Here is a 24,947-nt window from a genome sequence, read left to right as displayed (position 1 = left end):
TGTTATTAACAAAGCACTAACAGAGCGCTGGAGACACCACAGAAAGTTTTATATCTGTAGATGAAAAAACCACTTTTGATCGATGTGATTTCTGATCGGTCATTTTCAGCTCACAGTTGTGACCCCACTGACCCTCACAGTTCTGCTGCAATACATTAATTGTCACAGTGTCTAATTGCTCTGTGCCAATCATCACCACACCCGCTGTACAGGGGCTGTTTGTCATCCGACTATGTTTAATTAAGTATCCTAACTCTACATCCAGCTCTGACTGCCTGAGTTCATGAGGAATTATTTGCTATTTACTCATTTTGATGCTGTACTAGTGACTGGCTGGCTTTCACATTAGAAGGAACTGGCTAAAGCACGTTGGATGTTTGTGGTATGCCCCATGAACAAACTTAGGAGAATAGTTAGTAATTAAAAATGTTGAAATGCCACCAATTAAATGTCATTTGGGTATCCAATGGCTCCATAAAAGCCATTTAGAGGAACAGTTTAATATTCATGTGTGAACACACTCCTTTTGGAATTCCCTTGATATTCACAGGAACTACTTTTTAGATTAAGTTTGATAGAGGATGAAATACCAGCTGAGCTTATGTCAGAAGCAGCACTGGGTAGGGAATTTATAGGAAAAAGATGACATGTCCTAATGCTCTAGAATATTGTATTTTTTTCTTGTAGTTATCCACAGAAAATAAAGTTCAGTTAACTGCTATAACCAGTAAGAGCACAAAAGATGAAGTCTGGGTCTCCTTTTAAATATAACTTGAAAACTTGCAGGTACTCTCTCCCTGCCAGTCCCCTGCCCCTTCCAAACAAGCTACTGTGTAATTGTGGGGCCTTGAAAAACTACTGTAAAAAAACCACCTAAAGAACTCCCCACCAAAATTCTGAATTGACAGTAAAAGAAAACAAGAAAGAATAGGGGGAAAGCGGACACTTGTCTGCTTTTATCTAAAGCACATGAAGCTGGCTCACTCAGTGTTGGATTCCCCGTCATGTAGAAGCAACATCTGTCTCTGCAGGTTTTTTGAGAGCTCCAGATGAGTAATGCTCGCAGCTGAAAATGAAAGCCATTGCACCGATACCCGCAGTGCAGCCGTCCCAGGGAGCAACACATGTCAGTGGTTCTCAACTGCAGTGTTTCTACTACTGGAAAAGAGAATCCTTAATAATATCCTAATCCTTAATAATAGCTATATATGTCTTCCCACACTTATTATGAAGAAAGAGGTGATGCTTTCCAATATCTCCTTGGATACAACAATGAAATCTTGGCTTGGATTCCATGTGTAGGAATACGTAAGTGAGAACAATTTGGAAACATAAGGAGCAGCTTCAACAGAGGTTTTGACACTCCTGTTCCTATGTTGCTCCTGTGACATTAGCAACCCTTTAAAATAACCACAAATAGACTTTCAGGCTTGAGTTCCTGGCAAAGACGCGGCAGTTCTGTCATGTTTTCAGACTGGACTGGAATTCTTAAGGAGAATAAAGTTCCTGTAAGCCTGGTAATGGCAGTGGCAGAGCATGGAGGGGCACCACTCCTCCCTGTGCCAGCTTCAATAGACACATCACAAATCATGTGGCACTGGGGGTGTGTTTTCCTGGCATCATTTCTCTTCTCACTTAGGCAGCTCTCAAATGGATTCAATGCACCTGGCCAACGTCTATCTAGTACTGTTGTGATGGTACAGAAACACACTATCCAGTTTGGCATTGGCATCCTTGCTCAGCACACGGAAAATTTGTTAAAGCCTTAAAATCTATCGAAGGTCTTAAGCTGTTATAGACCTGCCACAGAATGGAGTTAAATGCATACTGTGTATTTCTTCTGCAAAGCAGACAATGATTTCATAGAGCAGAATACAACTTTTCATTTATTTAAAATACACAAGATTTCATAGGCGGAGATCATATAACTGAGATCTTAAAGGTTTTTGCTGTATGTGCCAAGCTGCATTCCTACATATCTGAAACATGACAGAACTTTAAGTTATGTGGTTTATAACAGCAGAATACTGTAGCAGTAATGAAAGATAGGAAAACTGTGGCATTGCCTTCTTCATGTAACTTCTGTGTGTAGAAATTGAACCAAAGAATAAGGGATTATTGTGTCAAGCTTGTCAAGCAGATACAAATTTCTGCCCCACAGGTGTGACATTCAGTGGAATTACTGGCAGCATGACTGCTCAAATCAACTGTACTGTGAGGGCATTCAAACGATGGGCAAAAGGAATGGCTGTAGAAAAACCGGGAGAGAGGGTGGCTTCTGCCAAAATCCACTCCAAAATACTTTCTTTTATCCTGCAAAGGGCAGCCACTGTTTTGAACAATATCACTAATGCAAAGTGGGAAAGACACATTGTAATTTTGGTGTGGTTTTGGTGGTGGTTGTTATTATTATTTTTAATGATCCAGTCAAACTTTTTAGATAATTATCAGTGAGGCTAACATTTAATATTTTACAGCAACAAAGCCCAGCCTCTAATTTTATTACTTTGATTGTTTGTTCCTCATGATGTCCAGCTAAATCACACAATGGCTTTACTGTCACACTGCTGGCCTGGGACAGGAAATGGGTGCAAGTGACACACACTGTAACACACACTGTACTTTCCAGGTGGATTTGAGCCAGAATGATTCACAGCTTTGTTTAAGATGCTTTGGAGATTCAAAGCACTTTCATTAACATGCATTCAGTCACTCATCTCCTATCTAACAACAAATAAGTAAACATACAACTGCAAAGGCAGGATTTGGATATCAAACCTGATAGCACTTGTGAATTGTTCTTTGCCTCATTTAGCCAGTCCTCTCTGTATAAAGTTTCTTTACAGATATTGCTTCTCTAAAAATTAAAGACCATCTTAGTGGTTAGTCACAACTCTTCATGTTTTTATTAGCTTTAGAGCTTTGCCTGATGCTTACATATTTGTGTATAGCGTTCTTCCCTGCACCTGCACAGAAATATTTCCCCTGATTCATCAGTGTAGAGCAATCTGCCTCCTTAGATAATTGAAATTACTAACTCCGTGTTTCTGATTCAGTTGATATGCTGTTTTTGTTTTGCTTATTGAAATTTTCATACCTTTTGAAATAAAGACAGGCTAATAAAGTTATTATCTTTTTTGAGATAATTGGTAGCTTGCTGTGATTTTTTTTTTCTTAATTTGTTTGCAGGAGCAATATTTCCTGTAAAGATCCAATTCAGCAGTTGTCTGATTTCTTCCCTTGATCTCAGGCTGGTCTACAACACTGCCAAAACAGCATGACCGGGATTACTAATTCAAAATTTTCCTTTTCCGGTATCAACCCAACCAGGCAATCTAGGTTCTGTAGGACAGCCATATTCCTGAGCTGCTTGATAGACTAATGTATTTTCATTTAGTTCATACTCATGCAAAACACTGAGCCCACATGCCAGGCCACCTAGTCAAAAACTCTATGAATTTAAATAAGGCTGGAGAATAATGTTTCTGAGAAGCAGGGTTTAATAACTGCTCTTCCTATGAGCAAGTATATTTTAAGCAAAGACCCTTTCTGTTGTAAAAACACTTGTACATTTTTTAGGAACTTTGAAATAAATTCTGAAGTTTGGACTAGTTGTTAATTACTCTTCAGTTTAGAGAGATTTTGATAAAGGTGGCAGTGGTCAAAATTTGGTCCTGATTTCTTTCAGCATGAAAAATAACTTGCTTGATACAGCAAATCATTAATTTATCTCTTTTACCTCTCCTCCTTATGATGACAAGAAATTACTATCTTTATTTTACTTGTTTCAATGAAAAAAAAAAGCAGGAGTGCAAAATCATCATCAGCTTTCAATCTATTAGCAAGAAATAACAATTCCATTATTACTAATATTTCAAATAAAATTTTCCATTTTGTGGGTTAAGAAATAACAAAATAACTAGAAGCTATAAACTCAGGTATAACAGTGCTCTTTTAAAAATGATTCCAAACAATATTCTAACCTCCATTTATGTATCAACATCTCAGGTATAAAGTACACAAATTACTGATTTTTTCTCCTGTAAGAGTAGACTTTGTTGTATTATGTTAAAGGAGTTCCATGAAAAACTAAAAGAGAGTAATAAACCTACCATTAAGCATTGACAGTCCTGAGATATCTGAATATCTTTACAGATTATCAATATGTAATGTGACTGAAGGGGGAAGCAGCACAGAATGGGAAAATTGCACCAAGTGGAAGAAAAGAGATTGTTTAGACATCAAACAAACCTTCAGATTCATCACATCTAGAATCCCTAGCTAAAAATAAGCCAATGTCTGCTGTAAATGCAACCAGGGTATAAAATTGCTTTGTTGGGTTTTACTCTTGTTTTTTTTACTAAATTATCTTTGGTCTGTATCAAATTAAAACACAGAATGAGAAAATTTGCGTTGAAAAACCATATAAATACACAGTCCTGATTTATAAGACATATATATATATATATAGGCCATTTCTCATAACTTTCTTGAGACCTAAACTAGTACCAGTCAAAATTAATTAAACCAAACCTGAATATCATCTTACTAGGGTTGAATATGATAAATAATTATTATAAAGTAGCTTCTTGGACAATTAGCAGTACATACTTCATATCGGAACTCTGCACATCTTGTTTCTTTTCATTGGAATTTAGGAATTTGCAGCTAGAGTTCTAGAGCTACCTGGGTACGTAAAGCTAATTGGGCACATAAATCTCACTAGATCACATTGAACCCAAACACTGCACATAGTTGTTGCTTTCTGTTTGCTGTGCTTATTTCTTCCTGTCTGGGCAGAACTGGATGTGTTAACGCATTTCTAATGACTGCACTTCCTAACACTATGCAGGCTTCTTGTTTAAGAACACAAACCACCAACACTGAGTAGATTTCCTCTTTTCATGACAGTTCTGGAATCCTTCACTTATATTTTTGTTTTATGAGCGATTTCACAGTGCCCTGAGATTCAGTGATGCTTCTGTATTCCTGTAGTTTCCTCTGTTAACTCAAGCATCAGCTACAAGTGTGCAAAAAAAAAAAATCTATAAAAAATAATCCCAGATGTATTAAATGGAATTCTTCTGTGACTGTCCCTATCTCCTTGCTCTGATGGCCTCACCAAAAACCTGTTCAAGTGAACATGGGTGCTTCCTTTTAGCCACACCCATCTTTCTCCCCAAGGAGAATGGACTCTGGAGCATCACCAAGATTACATTTTGGATCACCATGTGATTATTTTCAATTGGCAGAGTCCCTCCCAGTCATTGCCATCAAGTTGCTACTCAGTAGAAATCTCTGCTTCAGCTTTTAACCAGGACACTGATGCAAACTGATGCAATTCTATTAATTTTAAATCTGCTTAGAATTTATTTTTAGGACCACTGTGAGGAAGAACACTATCATGATTGAGATCCAAGTTATGATAATGAAAATATTGTAAGATATTTTTATAAATAACTCAAGTTTGAATTCTGTTGCTTTATAACAAACACATTTACAAACGTGTGGGGTGGTGGTGTTGTGTTCTTTGGTTGTATTTTACTTTTTAATCATATCTAGTAATCAGAAACAGAAATATTAGCTGCCTGAGAAATTTTTAAAATATAGCTGCATACAAATTTCACAGCAAACACAGTACTGGAATTGTTTGTCTTAGGCCTGGTTTATACTCAAGTCCCTTTGGCATTTACAAATCAAATCCTTACCTTAATCAGATGTGAGTATGCAATAGACTAATTCTATATTATTAGCTGTGATGTTTATAAATCAGAAATGAAACTCAGAGGTATGAAACTGGGGTGTGAGACCCAAGTCCTTTTATGTATATTTCTTTTAGAGAGTAGTGTTTTACATCCCCTGGCTGTGACTATTGAAGACACAGGCTGTCCTATCAGGACCAAAGGAGTACTCCCATACAACGGAGAGCACAAATCACCCCTGCTCTACTTGGACAGGATTTAACCTTTTGTACCGTAAAATAAGCTCTGGAAACAGTAAAACCTCAATTCCATTACTATCCTATTTACTTATGGAAGAATTCAAAGAGTGACTCTGTCCTTCTGAAGTTCTTGAGGTTTCAGCTGGATATTTTCTTTAAGGAGTAAGAGAAATTGTTTATGGAACAGACACATTAGTATTCCATACAACTGTTTGTTTAAGTTCTATTTGTTTTTCTGTTAGTACTGTAGAGATATCACTCATATACAAACTACTGTCAAAATATTTTTCTCCAGCTATAGCAATGATGAGGAGAGTGAGTGGTTTGAGAAGGCAGAGGAGAGTTGCCGCATTGCTTGGCTACATCTGCATTTGTAAACTCCTGCATACTGTGAAACTCTTTAGGCAGCTGAAGGGATCAGTGAACTGAGATACATCTGGGTAGGAGAGAAGCAAAAAAACAAAGGGAAGCAAGAAATTCACATCTAAATGGAGATGCTTTGATAGTAGCATAATGAATGTAGCCATCTAACGGAGATTTTATAGCGAGGGAAAAGCTGTTTGTATGAGTGAGAAGATAACTCTGACAGGAAAAAAAATGGGGAGAAATTCTTCATCATGAAGTGCACATATCCTTTTTGGTCTTAGTTACCCTAATGGATTCTAAACCAGATATTAATCTCCTTCAGGATCATGTGTAATTCTCATATCAGTGTGTGTGTACACACAGATGTGTGTTTGTGCATACATACACTTCTGAAAATAGATATGCTGGGTTAGAAAGTTACAATTTCTTTCTTTTATTGGCTCATGCTGGCAGATACTTAATGTTTAAAGGTCAAGCTGCTGGAAGATATAATGCTAACAACAGCAGCAGAAACTGCTGAGATAGCAGAAGTTAGTAAAATATTTCTCTAAATGCTTCTGTTTGTTACCCTGTCTAATACACAAAAGGCTCAAGAACATCTTAGAAAGATGAGTGTCCCAGATTGTCAGATGAGGGCAGTTGGTGTGCTGGGATGGGTGTTTGTTGCTCTCCTCTGGATAGAGGGGTGCAAGGGCCACAGAGATTGGCAGCAGAACAAAGCTCTCAAGCCTGATAGGGAGGACTGGTCTAGCCTTAGACATTTGTTCCTGACACAATTTTTTTTCTTTGCATTTCTTTGCAGCTATAGGATGCATTTTATTTCCCCCAGCACAATGTCTATTTCTGTCTGGTTCACAGCAGGTACTCTAAACCCAGCTTAGGAGTGTTTAAATTCACAGAATCACAGAATGGTTTGGGTTGGAAGGGACCTTAAAGACCATCTAGTTCCAAACCCCTGCCACGGGCAGGGACACCTTCCATGAGGCCAGGCTGCTCAGAGCCCCCTCCAACCTGGCCTTGAACACTGCCAGGGATGGGGCAGCCACAACAATTTAAATAGGTCACCAAGTTTGACATGTTACTGCAAGACAGTTCTCTTTTGGACAATTCTTTTCTGAATATAACATAAAAAATCACAACAATTTTTCTTTTGTCAAGTGTCCTGACTTTCCTTAAGACTTTTTCTTCCCTCCTTCTTTCATCATATTACATTATTTTGATACTTAAACTGAAAAGAAGTCATTATTCGGAGCACAAGACTTACAGGCTGAGCCTTTGTGGAACTAGCACTAAAGCCCTATTTCATAGTCATTGTTCACAAAATAAATGTTTCAGAATTGTCTATAATTGATGTAGGAATATATAAATATCCACATAAACACAAAATTATTGTTTTAATATAACTGATTGAAAAAATAATCCTGATTGCTATAGAAATACTAAATAGAAGACTAAAAATATATCCATGTCTGAATAATAAGAGATGGTCATCTCTTCCAGATTTTTTATTTTAAAATTATTTACTATCTCCAGGTTTAGACTTACTATAAATAAAACTGTGAATTTTTCTCCTTCTGCATTATGACAAATATTGGTAGCGCTGCACATTTATTGTCAGCAATGCCTCTGAGACCCATGATCTTTCTAATCCTATTTCTGACCTTTAAATGAATGAAGGATTCATGATACTTCCTAGAAAATCTGGCTTAGGTATCAGATAGGTTCTTAAATATTACAATGCAGTAACAGGCCAGATAGTGAATTACAGAAAAAAAAGCGTTCCAAAACTATGTTAGACTTCCTGGAGCTCAACAGCTTTTCCTCTTGCAGAAGCCACTGAACTTTTCTTTTTAACTCATCCAGTTTCCACACCCTTCCTTTTCTCATAGCCCTCTTTGAAAAAACTTTCCAGCCTTTTAAAAATACTGTGAAAAAAATGGTTCTACTGGATATCTTTTAAAGGGAACATAGAAGACATCTTGAGAAAAAGAAGAAAATAATTTAGCCAGTAGTAATTTTACATATATCTGAAGGGATCAAATAAGAAACCTGATACAGACCTGAATTATTTCAGCAAAGTTTCCTGAAACAGTGAAAAAAACCCTGTGTTAAATGATAATCTGGAATTTCAAACTGTATGTTCCCAATAGCCCAAATTTTCCCAGTTCTAAAGCAGAATGGGATTTGATTCAACCTGTAAACCAGGTACTTTTTGTTCTGCTTTGGTAAGGATGGGCCTATCTATAGAACTGCCAAAGATTTACAAGATCCAACCAGAACTAAGGAAGTCACAGCTTTAGGGTGAGGGCTCTACCAAAATTGCAGAATGCAAACAAAATGTTTTTCTGATGTTGAAATGCAGTCTATGATTCTGCATGCGTGAATATGTAAAACCAGTCTTAAGAATACTGCTGTTCTGGGTAACTGATTTATTTGAAGGAGAAAACATTTATTTATAAAGAATGTTTAAATGGAAAAATTTCATTACTTAATTTACAACTGGTATAGCAAAACGTTGTTGACTACAGGTTTTTAACGTAATATTGTCAGTTTCTCTTGGACAGTGCTACAGATTCATTTCATAAAATCCATTTAACTGATTAATATGTAAATCAAGAAAACTTGTTATCCTCTGAATTCTAAAAACAAAGGTGCTCCCCTATGTTGTACAGTGCTGTCAATCTGAAATAGAAAGTTCTTGCTCTTTGATTGCAATTCTTTCACAGATAAAAACTGGTCTATTAAATAATGAAAGGTATTGGTACAAACAAAGTGGAAATTAATGTTTTAAAGTGATATATATTTACTGAGATGAAACAGATTTTATTTAATGTATATTAAAAATTTATTCCGTAAACAAAACATGATAAGATTGCATGTTTAATTATAGTGAGAAGCATGAATATAATCTTAAATCTGAATGCTGAAATTTGTTTTGAATTATTTACACTGTCCTTGAAACATCAGTATGCTGCCTTTCAGAGAAACACAAAAAATTACTGTCCTCTCAAACTAATTTTACAGTTTTGCAAAAAATTTGCAAAAATACTGCTGAAATCAAATTATCTATTCCCCAGTCATTTGTCATAAAAATATGCATGCACACATTGACACACAGTCTCTACATATGTCATAAAAAATATGAATGTCACCCTGCAAAGTCTGGTTTAACACAAATGGACTGCATTTTCTGTTGTACTGTGAAACAATGGGTTCAGCAGGACAGGAATTAGGCAGCTCAGAAAGACCAGATATCACCTGCCTTTACCTGAATAACTTTTCTAAAAATTACTAGTAAAATCAGACACAACAGCTGTCTCTCACTCTAACTGGATGATTTAGGACACATCTTGTCCATACATCTTTGCAGCCACCACACTGCTGGAGCATGTGCTGCAAAATAAGGAGACTTTTATTATTATTATTGGTTTTTTTCCAGCACTTGTTCCAAACTTTGCTACATGTATATGCACAGTAGAGTCTTCATTTTTTTATCAAGTGTATTAAGAGTTGTTAATAAGGTGGTAAAAAAGAGAAAGGACAATGCTGAAAGTATTCCCATATACTGCATATGGGTTATACACCTCTGAGCACAGGATGGGCTCTGTGACATTCTTGCCAGTATCAATTATCACAGAGTCACAGAATTACACAATGAACTAGGTTGGAAAAGACCTTTGAGATCATCAAGTCCAACCTATGACCTAACCTAACACCTCCTCATCAACTAAACCATGTCACTGAGTGCCGCGTCCAGTCTTTTTTTAAACATATCCAGGGACAGTGAGTTCAAGGGCTTGTTCCGCAGTCAAAGGGCCTGTGTGTGTATGGGCAGCCACTTCAGCCTGATCCATGACCTGATTTCCCAACCAGAACTACTGGGAAGCTGGCAGTTCCACTGTCCTTTGCGGCCTGCTTGCATGGCCACTCCCTCAGTATGATGGCCACTCCCATCACATGATGGGTTCATGGCCACTCGCTCAGTGTGATGGAAACCAGGATTGCTTCCCAGTTGCAGCTCAAGGCTGTACAGAATCCTGTGCTGGGCGCGGCCAGGGGTAGTGCCCTGAGCACTCACATCCCCACGGGGCAGGCTCAGCTGGGTGACAGATCTCTTTGAGCTTTTGAGATCGAAGTGCAGATACAGCCTGCAATCCTCTGATTTCCACCAGCAAAATCCCCAGTCTCGCAAGCATTCCTGAGTAATTTCCTAGTCAGTACGAAGCTGCAGGGGTCATGAATCAAAGTGCTCTGCACTTTGGTACCTTTGCCTCCAGAGCTCAAACCCTCCACAGAGATAAGGAACGAAATACCAGCAATGCCTGGCACGGTGACGTGATTGCAAACAGCAGCATTGGGAGCTCTGCACAGCCCCCGACACTTTACTGTGCTAGAAAATCCTTGCCAAGGGTATGAAATGAGCCAGTAAAAGTTAGGAAACTTAATTCTGCCTTCCTGTAAAGACACAGTATTAAATATTCTTGGGTTTTCTGACCACCTCCTGTCTTTTCTTGCACTACTTAATTCACAGGATAGACTCAATATCCAACAGATAATAAGAGCACTAATTTATTCTCCCCCCTCATCCTCACTATTTAATTGTCTGATATTTCATTTATAAGAGAAATCCACCACGGGTCATCTTCCAGTTCTCTTGCATCAATTTTTAGTGTTGTAATATCTACTGAATGATGTAATAAAGCACATATCTGTATAACTGCAAGCATCAGAGCATGGAATTAAGTGCATTTTTAAGTGGAATGTGCTCTCTGACAAGCAAATATTGTGTTCACTTTTCACTACCAGCTAAAGTGCTGTTTAAGTGTTTCCTATCAGAAACAAAATAGTTTTTAATGGAAGGATATTGTAAATTATTGATAAGGTCTATGGAGGAGCTCCTTGGACAGTGTAAATATGACAATTGACAGAGTTTAGAGGAGTCTCTTTAAAGTATTCTGATTATTAATTTGATAATGAAATAACATATAATTATATTTTATGTAATAATTAATAATGCTTCCCTCCACCTCCTTTTTTTTCCACTTCCAAAAGAAATCCTGAGAGGGTAAATTCTTCAGAGAAGTAAGGAGGGCACTGAGCACTGTCAAGTCATATCTAGGAAATGTCTGGATTTGCTCTTCTATACAGTCCCCCACAAACTCCCCTGAGAATGATATACATCCTTCTTAATGTGAATAATCCTAATCTACAAACAAGAATGAAAGTGTGGGTGTATTCTGTCAGAAAGTCACTTTTATTTCTCTCTCCAGATTATATCTCCTCCCCATTTCTTACAAGGGGGGGGAAACAGAAAACAAAGAACTCCAAAAATAAAAAATGGTCTAATTTTCCATAAATGCTTTCTTGGTTTTTTTCCAGTCTTACTTTTTTTTTACTATTTTACCATTTCGTGCTATCTCTACCTCGTGAAGAGATTCCTGGCCTAGGTAATTATTGAAACACCAAAATATGATTAGTTGGACCTGAGAACCCCATACTCTCCTACATTAAGTGAACTAAAGAAGCTGAGTTCAAAGCTTTTCTACTGGCAAGCCTCACAGGAGTAAACTGCAGGCACATTCACAATGCTTAAGAATACACTGATTTTACTTGCAAATATTTCCTGCTGTGTAGCCTTTAACACCTTTCAAGTCTGATTCAAATCTTACTGAAATTAATGGGAATTTCTGCACTAATATCATGCTTTGCATTAAGCCATTCATAGAGCTCCTTAATTTACTGCATCTGACCCTAAAGTTTTAATATTTCTACTCCTCTCCTTTTCAAGAGCAGATATAAACTGGGGAAACTTATGCTCTAAACCTGTAATAAAGATGTCCATTTCAGTTTCATACCTTTTTTTATACAGTGGTCTATTTTTAAGAGCATTTGATGGTATTTAAAAATGCTAATTTAAGAAATACATTCTTTTCTTGCTCTTTAAATTTAATTCCTGCTGAATCAATGGAGGCCAATTAATAGAAAGCATCATTTTAATTCTTCTTTAGTAGAATTGATTCAAAAGTGGGACTATATTTAGTGAACTAGATTTAAGATATTTATGTTGCTGTAAATTTATTCACTTAAGCAGAGATGCAGTAACTTAAACCAGTTAAGGTCTCTCTCAGTCTTGCCATTGACTTCCACACGTCTGTCAATAAAAAATAGAAGAACGGCAACCCAAAATATGGGCCTGTCTCAGACTTTTTAACTTCTCAGAGCAGGCTTATTCAGATAACTCATCCAGAATATCTTCTAATCTTTGCCAAACTGAAGGATGAAGACAGAGTAGTGCCAGTACTCCTTAGCCTTCACCTCTAAAAATGGCAATTTACATGTAATTACAGACTTCTGACCTATGCTTGGAACGGGAAGCAGAAAAGTCCTTGTGCCTTCTTAGAGCATTTTGCTCACTGATTCACAGCTGGTAAGGGTCTCACTCTCAACACTTCTCTCACTCATGTTCGCATTCTTTCATTAAATTGCAAAAAGTCTTATTTTTCAGTTTTCATACATGTATTCTAAATTCAGGAATTGCTAAGCTTAATAAATGGCAGCGGAAATGGAATTTTAGTTCCCTGAGCGTTAACATTTATGGAAACATTGTTCATAATATGAAATTAAAATGGGTAAAATCAACTGCTTGGGGAATGATCATGCCTTTTGAACAAATATAAAGGAAATAGATTTATTTATTATTTAATGAGAAAAATCAGAGTGCAGTTCACTTATTTCAATCAGGAGTGTGAGAATGGAACATGGTCTTGTGCTGACACTGAGATGACTGAGGCTAAGAGCTGCTAAAAAATGAAATCAGAAGAGCTAGATATAAGGGAATAATACAATTAATTTGCATGGGAAACTAAGACAAAGAATAAGACTAAGGAAGAAGAATGATATGAAATGAAATTTAACAGACAGACTGTAGACTGGGATCAAAAGACCCAGTAGATAAGTGCTCCCCTCTAAGGCCAAAAAAAGGGGAGTTGAAGCATGGAGTTGATGGATGAAGCCTTGCAACAGAGTGGCAAGTGAAAGATGAAGGAAAGTGAAAGGGAGATGGAACTCACATGGAACTCAGAAAGCTGAGTACAATAAAAGAAAGAGATAAAGAGATAAAGATCAAAGAAAGGGACAAGGAGAAAGCATATCTTGGGAGACCAGGATCAAAGAATGAGGCATTAGAAGGATGACATTAAAAGGAAATGGATTAGCCACAACCCACCTGGAAAATTTAGTGACATCTAGATGTACAGATGTTTCAAGAGGAAATGACAATACATTTATCTGAGTAACTTCCGTACCAGTATGAAATTATGGGGAAGGAGAGTAGACTGAGGAAAGTCAGTGAATTAAAGACACTTCAGATGGATTGTCTAAGTGGGAAACTTAATTTGAGAACTGAAAAAAATTAAACTTTAAAAAACAATGGATAAACCCTAGTAATAAAATATATGCTGTTGAAAAATACTAGAGAAATAAGAGATTAGTACATAAAGAATGGGTTTGTAAAACATGAAGGAATGAAAACCAGGGAGGACTGAATATGGTTGAGCAGTTGTAGAAAAAATTATATGGCATAAAAATATGTACAGACTAAAACCTCTATGAAACTTGTAAAAATCTGAAAGTAGCAATAACTATATTTGGGTCTACAATCACTTTTGGACTGACAGAAAAAAAAAAAAAAAAAAAAGAAACCCCTGGAGGAATGGGATACACAGGAAACAAAGTTCCTATCTTGTCCAGACTTCATATTTCATTAATACTGTGGTAAGCACATTCACCAAGATCCCCTAACAGTGTCACTCCTTTACACTTTTATAGCTTCAGGAACAGATTAAAAACAAAGAAAAGAAAGAAAAGGATTTAAAAACCTGAAAAGTTCACATCTCACATGCTTCTATCATTCCGTGATTTCCCTAGTGGTCTTTAAGTTCACTCTGGGTGGCATATTTTAAGCTTAGGGCAAGTCTTCTGCTGGAGGTCAGGGCTTTAATTTCATATTGCGGCTCAATTCAATGTTCAGTTTGGCTGCTTTGCTATGTAATCTTCTGCTAAGAGCACTGTATGTTGTTAGTGTTAAAAAATATGTTGCTCATGGATATATAAGGCATAAAATTCCTCTATAAATGTCTCTTTTGCTAGAGGTGTTGAAAATGTGGCCCAGTTTGTCAAAAACACAGCTGCTTTCCTTGGGGTTTCAGAATGCTCATAACAAATAGACTTTTTTATGAATTTGTGAGAACACCCTGAGGAAAACAGCTGCATTATTACAGAACCCATGAAATTGCAGACGAGTCTGAACCATTGTATTTTAAAGCACTGCTACTTAAAAGCCTTTTTAGTTTCAAGTAATAACATTATTTTATTTGATTTCTAGAAAGATATTTTAAGGAATACGTGATGGTGATTCTTTCTAGGCGACTGGGACAAAACTGTTAACACTGAAAGACCTCAACTGCTCAGATGGAGACAAAGCAGCATGCTGCACACAAAAAAATAATGGTGATTTGTGCTGTTAGGGGATATTTTCTGGCAGACACTCAGCAACTGGGTCAGGATTGAACCAATCCAAGAGGCCTTAGAGACAGGTAGAATCACCTCTCAACTCTTGCCCCAATTTCTGTCTACATAAATGACAGATCCAAGGCTCACTCCATAGCTGAAGTTCCTTATAGTAAGATCTCTGTGAGGAAAACTTATTACTTTCTTCTGTGGCCCCTGCATGATACTTACTTAAATAACTGGGGCAATCAGCACGTTTATTCAAAGGGCAAAGGATCTGAGATCTAGGACATTTACCCCTCAGTTGTGCTTGGCTTATTATGTGATCTTTTCAGATACTCTCATACTTCCTTAATGCCCAGGTATTTGTGCCTAGAGGTACAAGAGAATGTTTCTAACCCTCTCCACAACTAACACTGAACACACCCAGTCCTTGAAGGTGCTGAACCTCTGCTACAAGAGCCTTGATAGGAGTTGGCACTGGATCCTACATGAGCACATTGATTTGCATGGCTGCTAGTGTTTGCAGAGCCCCTTAAAACCACACTTGCTGAAGGAGGAAGTGTGGGTCATAACCTGGAATTGTTCAGTACTTTGGATTTGCAAAGCTGTAATTTGTAAAGCACTTGCAGATTCTGCAGGTAAAGAATGCTCTGGAAGTGTGAAGTAGTCTTTGCAGTAAGGAATTAGTTCTGCTAAGTTTTGAAAGGAATGGCGTTTGGCTTCAGCGGGTAGACTATCACTTGACAAAGTTTATGCTTTTGTCTATAAATTCAGAAACGCTCTCTTGGCACAAGAAAAAGAATGAAGAAAGAGGGTAAAATCACTTCTTCCTAAATGCGTCCTATGATATATCACACAGTGGTAATTCTCAGAATCATAGAATCACTTAGGTTAGAAAAACCCCCAAAGATCATCGAGCCCTTTGACTGAGCACCACCTTGTCAACCAGACCACGGCACTGAGTGCCTCATCCAGTCGTTTCTTGAACGCCTCCAGGGATGGTGATTCCACCAGCTCCCCGGGCAGTCTATTTCAGTGTTTAACAACCATTTCTATGAATAAGCTCCTCCTGATGTCCAACCTGAATCTCCCCTGGCACAACCTATAGGCTATGGACAAGATAAAAAATATCCAGGAAATAAATTAATTTTATTTATATACAAGCTATTTAATTAATTTACAGCCATCAGGAGAATTAAATGGCTGTATGTCTCTCTGCCATGCCAGACATAAAAATTATTCAAGAACAGTGATCTTGAGTCTGATCATTAAAATTGAATCAACTATAAATAATATTGAGCAGTTACAAAGTCTGACATCCCATAGCCTTGTTGTGCTGAGGTGTTAATTTAATCTTTGATACCAAAGCTTGGCTCCAAACAATATGGATTTGGCAGGCAGATTTTATAACTAGCACAGGTGAAAATTCCATGACCTAAATTGCCACTGTAATTCACTGTGGATTTTTTTTATACTTGTTTTTTTTTACCCAATACAGATTATTTTGTAAATATATCCCTGCAGATCATTTTTCAGTTCCTAGAATGGTTTCAGAATGCAAAATTCTATAAAGATTCTAAACAGAAGAAATCCTTGAAGGGAATATGATGAGCAAATGCCTAGAAATCATTTGAATTTTCCTAGAAAATTTCTAGGTCAAGGTTTCTTGAATTTTTCAAAATTTCTAGGTTTGTTTCTTAGAGAACACAAATACACACAAATCTTAGAAAGTACTAAGTAACTCAGAATGGTTCTGAACAGAAAAAGTCCTAAGAAACATCTTTAAAATCCTCAAACACAATGAGAATTTCCTCAAAAGTGCCCTGAAATTCCTAAATTGTTCATTGAATGCCCTGTAAAATTTCTAGCTTAGTGAAATTTTTGAAAGCACAATGAACTTCCTAAAAATAATTCAATGACTTTTAGAAGTGTTCTAGAATTTGGAACTGCTAGAAGGCAGTGGGAAATTTCCAGACATATTGTGGACAGAAAAAAACCCTTTAAAGCACATGGAAATTCAAAGAGAAAGCAAGGCACATTTCCAAGAAATATTCTGGAATGACAAATTCCTGAAAAGGACTGGGAAATACCTAGAAAAATACTAGCTAGAATTTCTAGAAAACAGAGAGAAATTCTTGGAAATCACAAATACCTAGAAAAGTTCTAGGCAGAGGAACTCATAGAAAATGTTCAGAAATTCCTAAAAAATCTCTGCATAGATAAAAATTTCCTTTAAGTCTCCCGAGTCCTGGCCCAGTATGGCATTTTTAGTTTCATTGCTTCTTGATCAGTGGGTACATATAGATTGGGAAAGGTCTAAGACTCAATTAATTGGAATTACCCTCAGAGATTTTATCAAGTGAAGGATTTTTAAGATGGCTTATTTTTTGGACACAGCCTTTGTACAGACACATTCTCTTATGTACTTGAATTTAACCAAAGTTTTACCAAGGAAACAATAACTCTTTTGTTTTAATTATTTCTTTCCATGCCTCATTTAATTAAAGATTCATTTCCTTATGAGGTGAACACTACCAAATTGTAAAAACAGGGTAACAGTACGACATAGGAAAATAAAACTATTAAGGAAAGGGGTGAGAGAAGACTCCCTAACCTCTGTTTGTACCATGGAAGTGATAATCCAGTGGTTCTGTGTCAGATGGTGAAGGGAACAGTGAGCTGAGAGGAAGGGATAACTTTAGTACAGAATGTCCAGTAATTCCCGGAATCTCTCGAGCATCAGAATCAAGTACTCAGGAATACAGACAGCTTTGAGCAGTTATGAGTTTAAGAACAGATTTGCTTAACCTAATTCAAACCAATCTTTTTCTGTCCTTTTTAAGCAAGATCATCCAGCAAATGTAATTTCTAACAATAATCAAATGCACCATTACTGTGTCATACTTCTTCTGTGGGGAGCCTACGAACCTCAGTCAAGATCCCTGATCTTTGGCACAAAGACGCATTCAGAAATAAAGTATTTTATTAGTTTTAATGAATTGAAGTGCAGAGAGGTCAGGTGATTTAAAGTGCCATAGTGCCTTGACTGCACAGTGAACAGCAGCCTACAACCTGGGGAAAACCTTGCTTTGAGAGCTGTGAATTTAAGACAAGAATGCACTTTCACTTTTGCAATAGATGCTGCCAAATTTCCAGTTCACGCATCTTCTAAGGGTTTAGCATAGCCCGTGAAATCAGACAGGTCTGACATTCCGAGGTTCCCTAGACATTGTTTGAGGCTCTGGCTGTGTCATTCTCTCCCCTTCTTATGGACTCTTGCTTTTTAAACTCCTCCATTTATGACTAAAATCCAAATGGAAGATATTTGTGCACCAGCAAGCATTCAAACTTGTAGGTCTGCAATAAATCTACAACTGCACACCACTGAGAGCCATGTCATAAATCTTCAGTGCTTTAATATCTTCCCACTCTGGTAAGGAGGTGGAATTCAGCTTTAAGTCCTTGCAACAAGTTATGCTTTATTTTATTTTAATACCCTTTTGTGTCTGAGTAATTTGTGTGGAACTGCCTATTTCTTTAAATCCCAACAACTGCATGCATAACTACACTACAAATTTTCACTATATTGAGAAACCCTGTTTGTATGGCAAATATATAATTAGATTTCATTATTGATAGGATATGTACAGAAGGCAAAACAGATATTAAAACACACGCAAATAAATCTAAATGTAGCCATTTTGCAAAGCATTTTTGTAGAGAAGTTGTGCATTGATAGCCCTGTATCCACATGTGCTGATCTATTACCAGGCTTTTTAGAATGGAAATGTCATTTTTTTAGACACAATCAGTTTAACTGTGTCATTTTAGCATGCTTAATTTTTTTCCTCTGCACTTTACTGATTGAATGTTAATTCTTTAATTACGTGATATTGTTTTTTCACTTTTATAAATCTGGTAGAAAATTATATTTTCATCCTCTTAATATTTTTGTTTTATTCATTATCTGCTGACTGTTTCTGAAATTCATATTTTGATCAATAAATTGTATTTTATTTATTTTTATTGTATAATTTGTATAATTGTATTGTGTTATGTATTGTATTCTTATTGGTCATAGTTAGTGTAACAAATGGCATTCAATTTGGTTTTGTACTTGTCATAAAACTGTCAATTAGACGACCTACCTGGTAACTGCAATTTCTATTTTTGTGTAAATTTATCTATTAAACACGGGTTTTACATGTATATAAAAAACTCCATAAACATAACATTAAACATGTAAAATTAAAAATTTACCTTAATGTTTCTATATACATAGACAGTGTATATTTACATACGGTATGTAACAAGAAGCTTCCTGCCTCTTCTACAGGGACTTCATAATGCAAAACTTTATATACTTACATAGAGTTTTGCAGCAAAACTGTACTCATTCTTTAGTGTATTCCAAGTAACCAATAAGAATATTAATTATCAGGCTGGAATAAGGCACAGGCACAAGGCTGGAAGTTGAAGCATTCAGGAAGAAGAACCTTTGGAGTCTTCCACTCCACGATCAAAGCACTCAGTGCATGGCAAGCTGGCCTGGGCAGTTTGCCCACTGTAAATGTCTGGAAGGTGACCAAGTGGCCTCTGTGCCTGCTTTCCATCATAAATGCTAATTGATTCAACACATTCCAGTAGAAAATTTGCCCTTTGACTTTTCTATACATAGGAATCAAATGGGAGGGTTTGGTAGATGCTCAGTCTGCACAGTTTCACCACAGCACTGAATATCCTCAGCCTTGTTTCTTTTTTTTTTTTTTTTTGGTGCGTATGTGTTCTTAGATTCTTTCCACACACTTAATTCAGACAAATGCTGGGGCTGGTAAAGTTGGTGTAGCAATTGAAAAGAGGTTATTAGAAAAAATGAGCAGGAGGGCAAAAGAAACATTTTTTCCTCTGGGTTTCATGCCAGCTTTTAGTAATATAATTTCCCCCAAGAGTACTCCTGAGACCAAAAAACCCTCATGATTAATATTATTGTAAATTTATGGTTATATGGAGTTTCTTTGCCTCCATGACATGTCGAATCAAAACCTAAACATCCCTTTAGAGAACCTAATACAAATAATTAATAAATTAATTATGTTTCCTGGGTTATCATTCAAATAGCCATAACTCTTCAAAATAAAAACTTAATTAATATGAACAAGACCCACACTGCTGCTGTGGGAATAAAAATAGCATAAACCTATAAAACTAGTACACTCACACCTCTCAGTGCCATTCTACCACTCTGCCTAACGCAGCTACAGGCGAAACAAGACTGTAGAATTAATTCTCACTATGAAATTTATCTTTGGAACTCAGGGCACATTTAATTCATGGTGAAGTTAGAGGGCTCTTTGTAGCTTCAGTGGGATTCCCAGGCACCTTTAACTGATTTAGGGACACAGGTCCCTTTGGCTTTCAAATGCAAGTCATGCTGTAAGTCACCCAGACATTTTTTTTGTACTGGCTTTCAATCACATTTAGATCAAGCCCAAAAAAATTGTGAAAATCATAAAAAACCTACACCCAACAAAACCACACAAGTAACTGAAACCAGCTGGAACCCTCTACCTGCCCTTCTGCTTAGTTACACGTTCTCATTTCCACTTGCAAACATGAAGAGTAAATTGACAGAGCTGCAGGCTCAGGACTGCTGACATACACAAGAGCCAGTTCCTGGGAAAACACTGGCTTCCAGGAGATCTCAAACTCCCTAAAGGCTCCTAGGCATTGGTCTTGAATGGGATGAGAAGAAGGACCTTGTGGAATATCTTATGCTTATGTTACATAAACTCTAATTTTTTGAACTACGTTTATTCATTTTGAGTATAATATCCTCTCATAACTCATTACTGGTTCTTTTAAAGTATGTCAGCAATTCAGCAGTAAACCAAAAGCACACAAAATCTATGAAAACTTTGCTTGTAAGGCAGAAAGCAATTTATTTGTCAAAAACCAATAATAATTATTTTACAAATAATTATTAAAAATAATATTTAAATATTATTAAAAGAGAACCTGATACCAGTTTCACTTCAGTAAGCCTCTAATTTAAGATATTTTGAAAAGGAAATGAAAAAGAAGAATGAAAAAGTAAAAACTGAAAAGAATCCTTCTTGAATATTTTATGTGGAAAAGTATATGTAGGGGTCATAATGAATTTGCGTTCAAATGTTTAAGATGTATGATAAATTTGCATTAAAAATAACATTAGAGATAGAAAAGACTACTGAAACTTCACTCCTTAGCAAAAGAGCTGGTTTCTTCAATCCATTTTCATTCACCTGCCTGATTGCTGCTCACAAAAACATCAGGATTTTTTCCCCCAATTCAAAAAAAAAGCAGGAGGAATCCCCGACAGTTTTTGCCTCCCAATATTTCTCAGTGGGTAAAAAGGTGGGACAATATTTTCCAGTCTTTGCTCATGTAGGTCTGTAAACCCATTTTTGAATGAAAAGCAGGAAGTTTCCTGAAATAAAGTTGGCAAAATTTAACCTTCCTTTAAAAAGACTGACCAGTGGTAGTAAAATCAGGAAATGACAGTAAATTATTTCAACCCAAGAAGCTCTACTAGCACAGTCCATGCAGTGGTGGGGACTGTAAATTAGTGTGAAACAAAGAGATTTTCTCTTCTAACCTTTATATCTCTTCCCTGAGTTTACTCGCTAGGAAGAAATTACTGCATTTAGATTTTCTCTCTATTGTTTTCCTCTTGGTCAGTATTGGTGTAACGATCCAGTAGTTTGCAGACATTATGAGGAGTGTGACATAGTTTAGTTTTACATTAACACATCACTATAAACAAAGCTTCTGTGGTAGCAGAGCCAGAGAGAACCTGCCATTACTCTGCACCAGAGGTGTCACCTCATCTTTTGGAGAAAACCTTTTAAGAGGCTGCAGTCAAAGAAACCTCAAGTCCACCAATAAGCAAAGTATCAAATCACCATGTTGCTTTATAAAAGCCATGGATAAAGTGATTAACTAATCAGTAAATTACAGTTTGCTTGATCCAGTTATAGAGAGGAAAGGAAACTTCAGGAATTCTTAAAAAGAGTGAGACAATGAACGACACAAAAGGCCAGATTTCAAATGTTTCAAATTAAATATCTGAAGAATGAGGGGCTCCAAAGACAGCACACGGTGCTTCCAGAGGTCTCTGTTAAGACTGGAGGGGAAGACTGCCACTCCCCAAAAACATATTTCATTGTAATTCTTTTCAGTCTGTCATAATTATGTGACAGACTGTAAGGCAAGTTCAGGGTCAGTGATCAGAAACACTCATGAGTTATGGTCCCTCTTGTGCCCTTGCTGGCCTTAATTTAACATGGCCTCACAGTCACATTCCCCAAACACTTAACTTTTAACCATCCACCTCAAAAGATAGAGCAATTAGTGATTAAAAAAAGAAAAGAAGAAGAGAGAATGGATGCATTCCAGAAACATCTGGAGGAGAGGCTACTATTCAGGAAGATTTGCAGACATTGGGATGTCTCAAATGAAAAAGAAAGAAAAAATATGGCTTTGATTTGTATGAAAATAAACTTTTTAACAAAACCCGTTCTGTTATTTAGGCAAAGTCTTTCATATCAATGAATCATAACACTCTGTTTAGAAAGTTCTACATTTGAAGGATTTATGAGGATTTATGACTTTGATATGTATTTTCAGCAAATTGTGAAAAAGAATTACTGAATAAAGTCATATCTAATAAAAGCAAAAAACCTAGATAGTTTATTAAATATTCTCTGCATATGCAGATTTTCTTTTACACTGAAATACACTTGTCTAAACTAAATTTAGAATTTAGGACTTCCATTCCTTTTTGGGGAGGAAATATTATTCTATACTCTACCTTCTACAGATAAGTTTTGTGATTTATTTTTATAGCACATTTATCATTTTCCATTAGTAATTTCCATCAGGTTTTCTCCTCATGTATTACTCTTATTCCCCCCTTCATGGTGTTCTCTGAATTCCATCCAAATTTTTATTATCTTGGCAGAAATGTGTCACAACTGTGTGAATGAGTCCATGTATGGTGGCATTCAAACTAAACTACATGATGCTGTCTCATGTTATGATTGTTGCTGACCATGGATTATTCCTGAGAAATTCACTGGGCACCTGAAACTTCCATTTGAAATGCCACTGTTGATAATTCTGGCATGAGCCTGTGGTGACCAACAATGTTTTGGCATAACATGTTTCAGTATTGCCCAGGGGTGTATTTTCAGCTGCTCCATCAAGTGATATCAGTAGATATTAAAAAGAAATGCTAACCAATTCTACACAATTTCTTTTCTGGACAATAAACAGACTCGTATAAATAAGATGCCAGTCCCCTGAGTATATGCACGGTGCAAAAATCTCCGCAATTTAGTCTCAACTCTTTGCTCATAAAAAACCTGTTTTTGTATTGCTATGGAAATTCGAAAAGAAAGGTTTAATTACTTTTTAAAAATTTTTCTATTTGGGTCAAGAATCATATCAAAAGAGAGAAATTCTAGAGGCATTGTTTCTACCTTCTTTTTTCCCTGGTTTAATCCTAATAGATTTTTCAACTAACAAATATCTGAACTGGACAAGAGTAAACCAATTTCATTTAGAAGCTTCATTTTCAACTGCTTCAAGTAACTGAATTTTCCAACAAATTTTATTTAAACTCTTGGAATATTCTCTACATTTTGTTCACATAAAGCTTGGCTCTAGAGATGTTAGGAAAAATATATGCACCTTTTATTTTTGTGTATGCTGAATCTCAGTAACAATTTTTTCAGAACACTAGATATGTAGGATTTTATTGTAGCTGTCTTTTGGGGTTGCAAATTGTTAACATCTGCCTTTTAGTATCATTTTTACAATAGTCTGCTCTCTCGATATCCTGTTAATGACTGTAATTTTCTAGTCAGCTGCTATCTGTCAAGGTAGTTTAAAGGTCACTTTTTGCTATGTATTAGAGAACCTCGTGTAGAAAGTGGGTCTGGGTTCTTTACAGCAAGCAGAGCTTAGGCTCTGATTTGCTTTGTGTTTGAAACCAGGAGCTCAGCAGCACCAGCTCACACTGATCTTTCAGTTTCTCTCTTCTTTGTTGCTTGATCTTTGGTCATACAATTTTCTGTACCTATTTTTTCTAGTTTGCTACCTCTTTTGTTAACCTTGCTATGTTGGCAAGACATTCCTTAGCCATGTCTGACTGGCAGCACTGTGTTAAACCAGAAACAGACATTTCCCACACATCGCCCCCTGCACAAGCTTCTTTTCTGGAGTTTTTAATTCCATTAAAAATGTCATTGGACACATGAAATCTTTTCAGTGGTATTTACCAATGTTATGTCATAAAGTAAATTAAGAAGTTTGTGTATTTCTAGCTTTTTTTACATATCTTGAACTCAACTTTTCAGTGATGACTAAAAAGAATGATTGCACATTTGACTTGGAAATGGCATTCCCCCATCCCAGATATTCACTAGTATGGCTCAAACTGAAAGAGTGCATTTCCTCCATGGCTGAAATTACACCATGAGAACATATTTCACCATTTGGAGTGCAAAGGCTGCCTTACATGAGGGATCTGATTCACATTTGAGGCATACTTCACTGAAGGAATCAGGTTGCTATCCTTTTTGGAAGCTGAAAACCTTTAATTGAATCACGGAATAGTTGAGGATGGAGGGGACCTCTGGAGGTCATCTGATTCAAATGCCCTGCTCAGGTCGCCTAGACCAGGTTCCTCAGGACCTTGTCCTCTTGGGTTTAGAGTATCTCCAAGGATATAAACTCCGTAATCTCTCAAGTGCTCAATCTCCTTTCCGGTAAAAAAAATTATCATATGTTTAAACCAAATTTCCTGTGTTTCAATGTTGACTAAAGAGTCACAATAATTTAGAGTTATGCAATAACGTAATCTGTAGTCATTAACAAACTAGGTTATAAAACACAGAAACTGAATAAACTCTATTCTGCACAATTCAGTTCCTTAAGCCTTAGCAGCAGGGAACTAATCCAGGTGTCTTTGCTCTTCAGTAAATAGAATTCACCTGATCCCTTTGTGCAGGGACTAAGCTGTGAGATGATTGAATCCTACAGATGAAGGACATGACAAATAAGTGAAGGCAGCATTGAGTTTTGTTTC

This window comes from Corvus hawaiiensis, chromosome 10, assembly GCF_020740725.1.
Source record: "Corvus hawaiiensis isolate bCorHaw1 chromosome 10, bCorHaw1.pri.cur, whole genome shotgun sequence".
Lineage (NCBI taxonomy): Eukaryota > Metazoa > Chordata > Aves > Passeriformes > Corvidae > Corvus > Corvus hawaiiensis.
This window is presented reverse-complemented; position numbering follows the sequence as displayed.